The sequence below is a fragment of the Felis catus genome, chromosome C2, assembly GCF_018350175.1.
Source record: "Felis catus isolate Fca126 chromosome C2, F.catus_Fca126_mat1.0, whole genome shotgun sequence".
In the NCBI taxonomy this organism is placed as follows: Eukaryota; Metazoa; Chordata; class Mammalia; order Carnivora; family Felidae; genus Felis; species Felis catus.
This window is the reverse complement of record NC_058376.1, coordinates 115,049,324-115,061,157: the sequence shown is the minus strand read 5'-3', so window position 1 is coordinate 115,061,157 and position 11,834 is coordinate 115,049,324.

The following is an 11,834-nucleotide window of genomic DNA, read 5'->3' as shown; positions in this document are numbered from 1 at the left end:
ATTCTTTTTTATCTGTTTATATCTTTTTTTCCCCCTTCCCGTCCCTCATGGTCTTCTGTTAAGTTTCTTAAGATCCACGTATGAGTGAAAACATATGGTATCTGTCTTTCTCTGACTGACTTATTTCACTTAGCATAATACCCTCCAGTTCCATCCACGTAAAAAAAGTTACAGAGAGGGAGGGAGGCAAACCATAAGAGACTCTTAAATACAGAGAACAAACTGAGGGTTGATGGGAGGTGGGGGAGAAGGGAAAGTGGGTGATAGGTATTGAGGAGGAAACTTGTTGGGATGAGCACTGGGTGCTGTATGGAAACTAGTTTGACAGTAAATTATATTAAATAAATAAATAAATAAATTCTTTTTTATCTGAATCTCAGCTGAAAAGTGTTGGTTATGCAAAAATGCTGTAAAGATTTTTTATTAAGTTGGACATAGAATAGCTTTTTTATTTTAGTATTGCAGGAACTAAATGACTGTTGAACACAAAGCTAAAATGCGCCATCTCATGTAAACTTGGAATCATAGTTTTATTGATGTTTGGCAGTTATAGCTGGGCTATTTTATTGCTGTCATATTCTCCATATATTTCTTCTTTAAAAGGAAATTGTTTGAAAAAAGGAATGCAGTGACTCCCTGCTTTTCCTGCCAATTGTCTAATTGACTGTAACTAGGCTGTATGGGCTGTCTGTATGCATAATATGCCAAATTTTCAGACAATAAAGAATTGGACAAGCACCTATTGTGTGTGTGCTGGTGGAGGGAGATGAGTAACACTTTTCAAGTTTCCCAAGGATGAGAAGGCTAGGTTTTTCCCCTGCTGTTTTGCTCTGTGTCGGTAATTAGCAGACATCCTTATGTACTTACAGGTAACTGCTCAAGCTAAGAGCTTTCTGCTTTCTTGGCTCTTTGCCCCCTGGAAGACATCCCATCAACAGAATTTTTTTCAACGACCACCTTGAACTTGGTGTGCAGCTCTTGCTGACTGACTTTGGACTGGGTTTTGTTTTGGGTTGTTTTTTTTTTTTTTCCTCTCTTTCTCTAATCTTCTGGATTTTTTGGTTTTATTTTTTTAATATTTATTTTTTATTTTTTATTTCCTTTCTAAACCTTTAAGCTCTTCTACTTTTTATATTCTAAACTTTTCTATCAAGCATCAAGTTAAACCCAACAGCTGCATTTTGTAAGCTCCAGTAGACTCCTTGGAGTGTGCTCCTCAACAGCAAAGATTCCTTCTACAATAAGGCAGACGCCTGCAGCTTTTATTATTTATAGTACCATTTTATAGTTTTACCTCCTTTTATCTCTTCAAATATCACAAAAAGAACTGAGGCAAGCACTAGTGTGGATGAGTAACGTTTATTGCATCAGTCCAATATCCAGTTTTGCACCTCACTTTATCAGAACTCCTTCCTTCCTGGCCCACGTCAGTTCCAGGAAGATGATAGGGTTATCACCCCACTCTGAAGCCAGTTTTTGCGATGATTTAACAATTTTTATTCACTCAACACACCCAAGAATTAATCATGTATAGGGAAACAAATGATACATGCATAAACTTAATCCATGTGTTGACTCAAGTGACCCCCTTTCTCTTCTCTTCCTATTTTGCTGGAATCTTTTCATGATATTTTGGGGGTGACGTCTGTTGCTTCAACCTATGTGTGAGGAATTAGAGCAAATGTCACTCACCAAATCATTGTGCATTGCCTCTTGACTTAATGCCTTTCACAATTATATAAATCCCAAACCCCAAGGTTCAGCCTGGAGCCAAAAACATGCCACATCTACATGACACAAAGGAGCTTAACCTTGAAATGCATCATACCAAATGGAACCCCATTCCTTGCCAAAAGCTTTGCAGGCATCTGTCACAACATTTATCTCCCTGCAAGCCAGCAGCAGCGTTCACATTGGTTTCTAACATTCGAGTCTCTTCCCCTCCATCTTCTTCACACCTTGCTCCAAATGCATTGACTAGGTTTCCTCCCAGCACACCTCTCTTTCTTTCCATTATGAGCTTCCCTGGTTTGCCCTACAACAACTATTGTTCCCACTGCTAAGAAACTCCTTTAATAGTTTACACAGAATTGGCATGTATCTTTCAGGGTTATTTCTGAACTCAGTCTTCTGCTCATTAATACCATACAATTTCAACTATTTTAGTTTGTAATTGTTTGAGGTTTCTTAAGTAATACATGTACAATGATACTTGTTTTAAAAGTTCAAAAGGGCATAGAGTGAAAAGTACATTTTCTTCTCATACCAGCCTTCATCGTGAGCTCCCCTTCCGGAGATAACTACTAAAAATAGTTCGGTTGTGTTTTCCAAGACATGCTCCTTTATTTATACAGAGAGATAGCAATCCAGTTTATGGAGAAATATCAAATAGTGGAGCTTAAATTGTGAGAGAGCTTATTTTTTTAAGCACTGCATTCAACTGAGCTCTGAAGAATCTCCTTTCTTGTCCTAGGTGACCTCTTTGGCAGATCCTGGAACTGTCTTGCCACTATCAGTTAAATTGCATTTTAATTTGTTTAAAATTCCCACCTCATATCCACTTTTAAGTCTCTTCTCCCCACCTCTCTTCAGTGAGGACCTAGCACTGCTTCAAAGGTCTTGGAGTTGGGAAGGTGCTCTTTCATTGTGTGGATGAAGAAGGAGAGGATCTGGTTCCTTTTCTGGATTTGGCATTTTGGATGGGGGTGGGGAAGACCAGAAGCAGAGACTTTCTTTTTTTATATATATTTATTTAACGTTTATTTATTTTTGAGACAGAGACAGAGCATGAACGAGGGAGGGTCAGAGAGCAGGAGACATAGAATCTGAAACAGGCTCCAGGCTCTGAGCTGTCAGCACAGAGCCCGACGCGGGGCTCAAACTCACAGACCAGGAGATCATGACCTGAGCCGAAGTCAGCCGCTTAACCGACTGAGCCACCCAGGCGCCCCTTTCTTTTTTTCTTTTTTTTTTTTAATGTTTACTTTAGAAGCAAAGACTTTCTTACATCACTAGCAGCCTATGGATCTTTGAGAGGCTTGCCTAGTCTTTCTCTGGCTCCATCTAGTTCCACCTGCTACTGGTAGCTTCTGCTGGTACAGAGGTGTCTCTAGAGGTGGGATGATTTTCTTGGAATCGTGCCCAGCTTCACCACACCTTCCTCTATTGTGGAGAGCCACCTCAGAAAGTGGCATCTGTGTCTCCTTTCAGCTTTTTTCATAAAAAAAAAAAAAACTATGCCCCTGTTATGAACTGAATTGTATCCCCCCAAATTCATTTATTGAAGTACAAAATTCCAGTACCTCAGAATGTGACTGGAGATAGGGCCTTTAAAGAGTGATTGAGTTAAAATGAAGCTGTTAGGGTGGACCTTAATCCAATATGGCTGGTATCCCTTTAAGAAAAAGAAATGTAGACACACAAAGAGATATCAGGGCTGCACACACACACAGGAAAGATCATGTGAGGATGCAGCAAACATGTAGGCATCTGCAAGCCAAGAAGAGAGGCCTCAGAAGAAACCAAAGCCGCTAACAGCTTGATCTTGGGTTTCTAGCCTCCGTAACTATGAGAAAATAAATTCCTGTTGTTTAAGCCTCCCAATCTGTGGCATTTTGCTATGGCAGTTCTAGCCAACTAATACAGCCTCCAAATCCTATACATCCACTTGGACCAGAGGCTGCCTGGACAACCTCCTGGCCTATATCTCAACTCTCTGCTTCATGCTCTTTCACAGGAAGATCCAGTAGCCTGTAAATTCATCCTCCATTTTTCCAAAGGACATGGAGAACTGCAGGTGGGGCTGCTCGCTTCCTCTTCCCAACGCAAACTACCCCCATCACTTTTTACTGCTCTGCAATGGCCCCTGCAAGCCTCCTTGCAGAAATCTCCATATAAGAAGCTTATGAAGGAAATTGAAGAAGATTTAAAGAAATGGAAAGACATTCCCTGCTCATGGATTGGAAAAATAAATATTGTCAAAATGTCAATACTACCCAAAGCTATCTACACATTCAATGCAATCCCAATCAAAATTGCACCAGCATTCTTCTCGAAACTAGAACAAGCAATCCTAAAATTCATATGGAACCACAAAAGGCCCCGAATAGCCAAAGGAATTTTGAAGAAGAAGACCAAAGCAGGAGGCATCACAATCCCAGACTTTAGCCTCTACTACAAAGCTGTCATCATCAAGACAGCATGGTATTGGCACAGAAACAGACACATAGACCAATGGAATAGAATAGAAACCCCAGAACTAGACCCACAAACGTATGGCCAACTCATCTTTGACAAAGCAGGAAAGAACATCCAATGGAAAAAAGACAGCCTCTTTAACAAATGGTGCTGGGAGAACTGGACAGCAACATGCAGAAGGTTGAAACTAGACCACTTTCTCACACCATTCACAAAAATAAACTCAAAATGGATAAAGGACCTAAATGTGAGACAGGAAACCATCAAAACCTTAGAGGAGAAAGCAGGAAAAGACCTCTCTGACCTCAGCCGTAGCAATCTCTTACTCGACACATCCCCAAAGGCAAGGGAATTAAAAGCAAAAGTGAATTACTGGGACCTTATGAAGATAAAAAGCTTCTGCACAGCAAAGGAAACAACCAACAAAACTAAAAGGCAACCAACGGAATGGGAAAAGATATTCGCAAATGACATATCGGACAAAGGGCTAGTATCCAAAATCTATAAAGAGCTCACCAAACTCCACACCCGAAAAACAAATAACCCAGTGAAGAAATGGGCAGAAAACATGAATAGACACTTCTCTAAAGAAGACATCCGGATGGCCAACAGGCACATGAAAAGATGTTCAGCGTCGCTCCTTATCAGGGAAATACAAATCAAAACCACACTCAGGTATCACCTCACGCCAGTCAGAGTGGCCAAAATGAACAAATCAGGAGACTCCAGATGCTGGAGAGGATGTGGAGAAACGGGAACCCTCTTGCACTGTTGGTGGGAATGCAAATTGGTGCAGCCGCTCTGGAAAGCAGTGTGGAGGTTCCTCAGAAAATTAAAAATAGACCTACCCTATGACCCAGCAATAGCACTGCTAGGAATTTATCCAAGGGATACAGGAGTACTGATGCATAGGGCCACTTGTACCCCAATGTTCATAGCAGCACTCTCAACAATAGCCAAATTATGGAAAGAGCCTAAATGTCCATCAACTGATGAATGGATAAAGAAATTGTGGTTTATATACACAATGGAATATTACGTGGCAATGAGAAAAAATGAAATATGGCCTTTTGTAGCAACGTGGATGGAACTGGAGAGTGTGATGCTAAGTGAAATAAGCCATACAGAGAAAGACAGATACCATATGGTTTCACTCTTATGTGGACCCTGAGAATTTAACAGGAACCCATGGGGGAGGGGAAGGAAAAAAAAAAAAAAAAACAGGTTAGAGTGGGAGAAGCCAAAGTATAAGAGACTCTTAAAAACTGAGAACAAACTGAGGGTTGATGGGGGGTGGGAGGGAGGAGAGGGTGGGTGATGGGTATTGAGGAGGGCACCTTTTGGGATGAGCACTGGGTGTTGTATGGAAACTAATTTGTCAATAAATTTCATATTAAAAAAAAAAAAAAAAAAAAAAAAAAAAGAAAAAAAAAAAAAAAGAAATCTCCATATAAGAAAGATTATATGGGTTCAGATCACCTCCAAACCACCTGAGCACCTGTTAGCTCTTCCAAGAAGTAAACTCATTTCCAGTGATAACAGCACAGTAAGTCTCCACATGGAATTATATCCAGCCAGGAGAAGAAATGTCAGCCACCCTCAGTCCCTTCTTGGTGAATAAGCCCCCATCCTGGTGAATAAGGCTTCTGGAGCCCCTTCATATCTTGGGAGAACAAACATTGGAGTTATTCCTCAATCTTTTTACATAAGTATGTGGATAAAGAGGTGATGTTTGAGGTGACAGTACTAATTCAGCACCTCTTGGTAAGCCCAAAGGGAAGTGTCTGATCATAATTGTTGGCAGCTCTCTTTAGCATGTGGGAACTGAACACCTCTGTTCTCAACTTTGAGCCTTATTCGTCAATTTGAAAGAAATAGGAAAAGTACAATACCACATACATGTACATATGCCAAGTTTTTACCCAGAGGTGTAGTTTGTTTTGACTATAATCGATCTGGTCTTCAACATCAGTCCCCAACTTCTAAGGGGTGGTGGGACAAGAATCAACTTAAACCTAACTGGTTTGACATGTTATCCAATCCCTTCAATAACCGTCTTCGGACAATATTCAATCTCTTGGGAGAACTGCTCAGTCTTTGCTACAAAAAACTGTGTTCAATGACTATCAATGTTTATTTTGCTTTGTGTACGTAAGTGTGTCAAAGAATAAATTCCTAGAAGTAGAATTGCTGGATCATTCAAAAATATTCAATAAATATTTAAAATATATATATAGGAGCACCTAGATGGCTTAGTCAGTTGAGCGTCTGACTTCAGCTCAGGTCATGGCCTCACAGTTCTTGGGTTCGAGCCCCGCATCAGGCTCTGTGCTGACAGCTCAGAGCCTGGAGCCTGTTTCAGATTCTGTGTCTCCCTCTCTCTGCTCCTCCCCTGCTTGCGCTCTCTCTCTCTCTCTCTCAAAAATAAACACTAAAAATGTTTAAATATATATATTTATAAATAAATATTAACAGTTGTCAGGCACTGTCAATAGATAAAACAAAATAATTTCTACCTTTGTGGACCTTAGATTCTAACAGAAAAGAAAAAAAAAACAGACAAAACCACAATAAATATGTTAGTCCTATAATATGCTAGAAGATGGTAATAGCTACAAAAATAAGTAAAGAAGATCAAGAGGAAATGGGATCAGGAGGTTGCAATTCTAGGTCAGTAAAGTCCTCACTGAGAAGGTGCTATTTCAGCAAAGACCTGAAGGAGGTGAGGGATTTGGATTTGCATATATGTAGGAAAGACTATTTGAGGCAGAGGGAACATGCCATGCAAAGGCTCTAGAATGGAAAGATCACTGACATGTTCAAGATAAAACAAATAGGTCAGTGTGGCTGGAGCAAAGGAAGCAAGAAGGACAAAATAAGAGATAAGATCAAAGAGATTCTAGGACCACATTATGTAGGGCAGTGTAGCCCATTATGGGGGTTTTTGGCTTTTGCTCTTAATGAAATGGGATGCCAATAGAGGGATTTGAGCTAGACATGTGACATGATCTGGCTTTTGTTTTGAAATACTTGCTCTGAATGCGTGTTAAGAATAGACTTCAGGGGCGCCTGGGTGGCTCAGTTTGTTGAGTGACTTCGGCTCAGGTCATGATCTCATGGTTCATGGGTTTGAGCTCCACAGCTCAGAGCCTGCTTCTGATTCTGTCTCCCTCTCTCTCTGCCCCTCCCCTCCCTCAAAAATAAACAAACAAACAAACAAACAAAAAAAGAATACAGGCAGCAAGAGTGGAAGCAGGAGGCTATTGCACTCCAAATGAGAGATGTGGTGGTTCAGATATGGATAGCAGTAGTGGAGGTGCTAAAATGTGGTCAGAGTTTAGCTATATTTTGACTGTTGTGATGGAAGTTGCCAAATTGCCCCTCCAAATGATTGCAGCAATTTATCTTCCCACCAACAAAGGAGACTTCCTGTTTCCCCACACCCTGGCCAATGCAACACATTAATAATCTCCTGAAGTTTTGCCACATTGATAAGTAAAAAAGTAGCAGCTCTTTTTTTATTATTATTGAATTTGTGTTTTTCTATTTGTGAGCGAGGATAAATATTTTTCACATGTTTATAAAGTATGTTTTTCTTTCTACCTGTTCCTGCCCTTTGCCCATTTTTCTAGTGGGTTTGTAATCTTACAAATTGATGGGTCACAAATCTTTATATATTAAGGTAATTAGCTTTTTGTTTTATCTGTCATCCTTTCTCAGCTTGTCATTTTCCCTTGGCTTTTCTATAATATTTTTCCAATGTGGATATTTTTAATTTTTATATACTTAAAGTATATAAAATTACTGAAAATTACTTAAAATTACTGATCATTTATTTTTTTTATTTTTTTTAATGTTTATTTATTTTTGAGACAGAGAGAGAGAGAGAGACAGAGCATGAACGGGGGAGGATCAGAGAGAGGGAGACACAGAATCTGAAACAGGCTCCAGGCTCTGAGCTGTCAGCACAGAGCCGACGCGGGGCTCGAACTCACGGACCGCGAGATCATGACCTGAACCAAAGTCAGCTGCTTAACCAAATGAGCCACCCAGGTGCCCCTTGATCATTTATTTTAAAATAACTCCTCCAGGAAAGCATTTCTTGTCCACCAATACTCCCTTTCCCAAAGTCTAAGTACATTGGTTCTCTAAATTTCCAAAAGAATGATCCCTGTGGTCAAAAGTCTAGAAACAAATGTAACCCTATTACCTTCCTTACCATATCTCTGAGCATAGTAAGAAAAATCTTTCAGTTAAAAAAAAATGTATTTACACGGGCACCTGGGTGGCTCAGTCAGTTAAGCATCCAGCTTTGGCTCAGATCATGATCCTACAGTTCATGGGTTCGTGGCCCACATGCCCCTGGAGCCTGCTTTGGATTCTGTGTCTCCCTCTCTCTCTGCCTCTCTCTCTCTCTCTCTCTCTCTCTCCCTCTCTCTCCCCCTTCTCTCTCTCAAAAATAAATAAACATTTAAAAAAAAAAAAAAGAAGTGTATTTACTTTGCTAACTCTATGTTTTCCAAACTTACAAAATTACAAACCACAGCCATCACCTCATTTTCCTTTTATTCCTTATTAAATTCCATGGAACTAGTTTTACTTAGAACATGGTTTGGGGGCACCTGGGTGGCTCAGTCGGTTGAGCATTGGACTCTTGATTTCGACTCAGGTCATGATCTCATCATGTTTGGTGAGTTCGGGCCCTGTATTGGGCTCTGCGCTTAAGGACATTGAGGGCATGCAGATCCTGATTGGGATTCTCTGTCTCCCTTTCTCTCCCCCTCCCTTCTCTCTTTGTGTCTCAAAAATAAGTAAATAAACAAACATTTTTTTAAAAAGAACATGGTTTTAAAATCACATTAAACATTGTAAGATCTATACCAGTGTCTGTCAATCCAGCCAAGAGCAGTGATCCTGGATTGCATTGTTTTGCTTACTCTCTTCCTCTCTCCACATTGCCCTGCCCGCCCCACTCACCTACCCACCCAAACCCTGTCACAGTGAATGTGCAGGGCCTTACAGCACATGTATCGTGTACCAGCCTTACTCATGGTTTTATCGGACCCTTCCAAAGCCTCTCACTTTTCTTCTGTCCCACTCTCCTTATCCACTTATTTTATTTTATGTATCTCATTATTTTGCATTTATACATGCATGTACTTGAGACCTCTCTTAAATCCTTTCTGGAATAAGTCAGGGGATAAGTGAATATAAAGAAATAAAATTGCATCTATGTAGCAGAGATATTGGGGCTGGCATGTGAAGTGCTGAGGATATAAAGATAAGTCCCTTAAAAAGAAGGAAACTGCCACAGTGAGTCTGAAGGTTGAGGAAGAGTGAAAGGATTCCTGACTTCAGCAGCATATCAAGGCTCAGGAAATGCACGGTCCTCAACGCAATTGCCCCCTCCTGTCTTCATCTGTCTCAAGGTGGGTGGGGGTTGGGGGAGCCCACCAGAAGGCACCCTGGGACCTCAGCTGTGGGTCAGCAGAAGACAGGAGAAAATTGAAATGGGAAGGGACCAGGGCTTTGGGAATCAGTCCAAATTGGGGCTGGTCTTCAACGAGGTCTAGCAAGTGCCATATGAATGTCCAGCAGAGATCTAATTGAGCGGCACAGTAAAGGCCTTGGGATGTCTACTGTCTGGCAGTGCATGGCCAGAGCAGTTTAATTAGAACTACGAACTGAGGCACCGGGTTCAGGGAAAAGAGACCAACCTAGGAGATGCAGAAGAGTAGAGTGGTTAAGAGCAGGAACATTGGTGCCATATTGCCTAGGTTCAAAGCCTAGTAGCCAAAGGAAAATTATTTATCTTCTCTGGGCCTTAGTTTCCTCATCCTTAAAAAAGGGGGGGTTAAGAGCATAAGACTCAAGCATAATGACATAAAATGAGGACTAAGAGGAAGAACCCAGCAAGAAGCAATTTAGCCTCAGGAGAAAGCAATGGAAGCCGGGGGACCTGAAGAATGCAAATACCCCATGCTTTGTTTTTGGTTTGCTTGTTTTCGAATGATCTGCAAGTCAGGAGAAAGGTCCTAAGTTTAAGCACAGCAGGATACAACCAACATAAACTAATCATTTCAATTCAGTTACAGGCCTAGGACCAAAGGAGCAAAAATAAACCATTCAAATATCAACTCAGCATCAGGGCCACTGCTTTCCCAGATGGCACCTTTTTGCAAATTGGAGGGTGTGGATGGGGTAGGGGTCACTTGCCCAAGACGGTTCCAAGTGATTTGCTTGGTGAGAATTAGTGTAATAGCTACACCAAAGTACGATGGCTCTGATGTGAACAGAATTGCCAGCATTGTGTAGTGCGCATTCTACACAATCACATGCAGCCTTCCAGCTCCCACTGCACGTTTGTTTTCTTGTCTTCATACGGTCTGTAGCATATCCTTTATCACCAAAAGTTTTAAACAGCAAGAAAAATGAGAATGGTATGAACCATGTTAATCTTCCCTCCTGTGTGATAGACTGGAATATTTTAATCCTTCTGAAAAATCTGTTTCACTTGAGATGTGACTACACCCAAATGCAATCTTTGAAAAAAGAACTTAGTTCAAAAAGTGCAAGTTGTTTAAAAGTTAAATATGTTGAATATGATCTCATGTTGGAAAAGCTGTGTTAGTAACTCCTTTATTTTGAAATAAACTTCTGGAGAGGTTTAACAAAAGCTGAAAGGCTTTAAAAACATTTCTGCAACAATTGAGGTCCACGGAAGTGTGTGACAGGGCTTGAAGCAGTTTGGCTGAAGCAAACACAAACTCCACTTCTGGTTTGGGTAGCGTTTCTCCCTCCCGGCCGCCAAATTATTTTCCTTTCATCACAAACTAGAAAACCTCTTTGTTTCACGTATCCAGCTGTGCACCCATGGGCATTCATTCTGGTTTGGTCTCAGCTAAATGCAGAGAAACACAGTGGACCTGTTTCAAGTCTACTCTGCCAAGTCGTCATGAATTCATCACTATACTGTCACAAATGTCCTCCCACGGTGTTTTTCATTGCCTGTGGTACCGAAAGAAAGGAGCCAGTATTGTTTATGAAATGGCTGTGAAACAGATATTTGATTCTTTTCTTCCCTCAGAATCTGTTTTAAGCCACGGAAGCAAAGGAAGGAGGAAGAAAAAAAAAAAAAGAAGAAGGGCAGTCACTTCAGTAGTATCAAACAGAGAAGAAGGAAAAGGGGAGAAAGAAATAGAAGGAAAGAGTTGAAAGAGAAAAGAAGAAAGCTAGAGGAAAAGAAGGGAAGGAAAGAGGAAAAAAAATCTCAGCTCTCCAGCCATATACCTGGGATATAAACAGACCCCAATTTGGAAGATTTTTTTTTTTTACTTTTTTTTTTTACCTTAAATGACAAATGTCTACATCTTGTTAAGCTGTGATCTCTATCTTTACTACAGTATAAGCCTCATAATGATCTGAGACTTTCCTTCCCAAAGGTGTGCTATTTAGATTTTTCATCTGAACCTCTGGGTAACCAAACTAGGAGCTAAGGTTGAAACTATGTTGGAGGAACCAGAAGGTCCCTCCATCCTGCACTGCTGGATGGCCCTGGAGTAGGATAAGCAAGCCAAGCCCCACCCAGGAGGAAAATTTAAGGAGGTGCTCACTCTCAGTCTGCCACCCTGTACCCG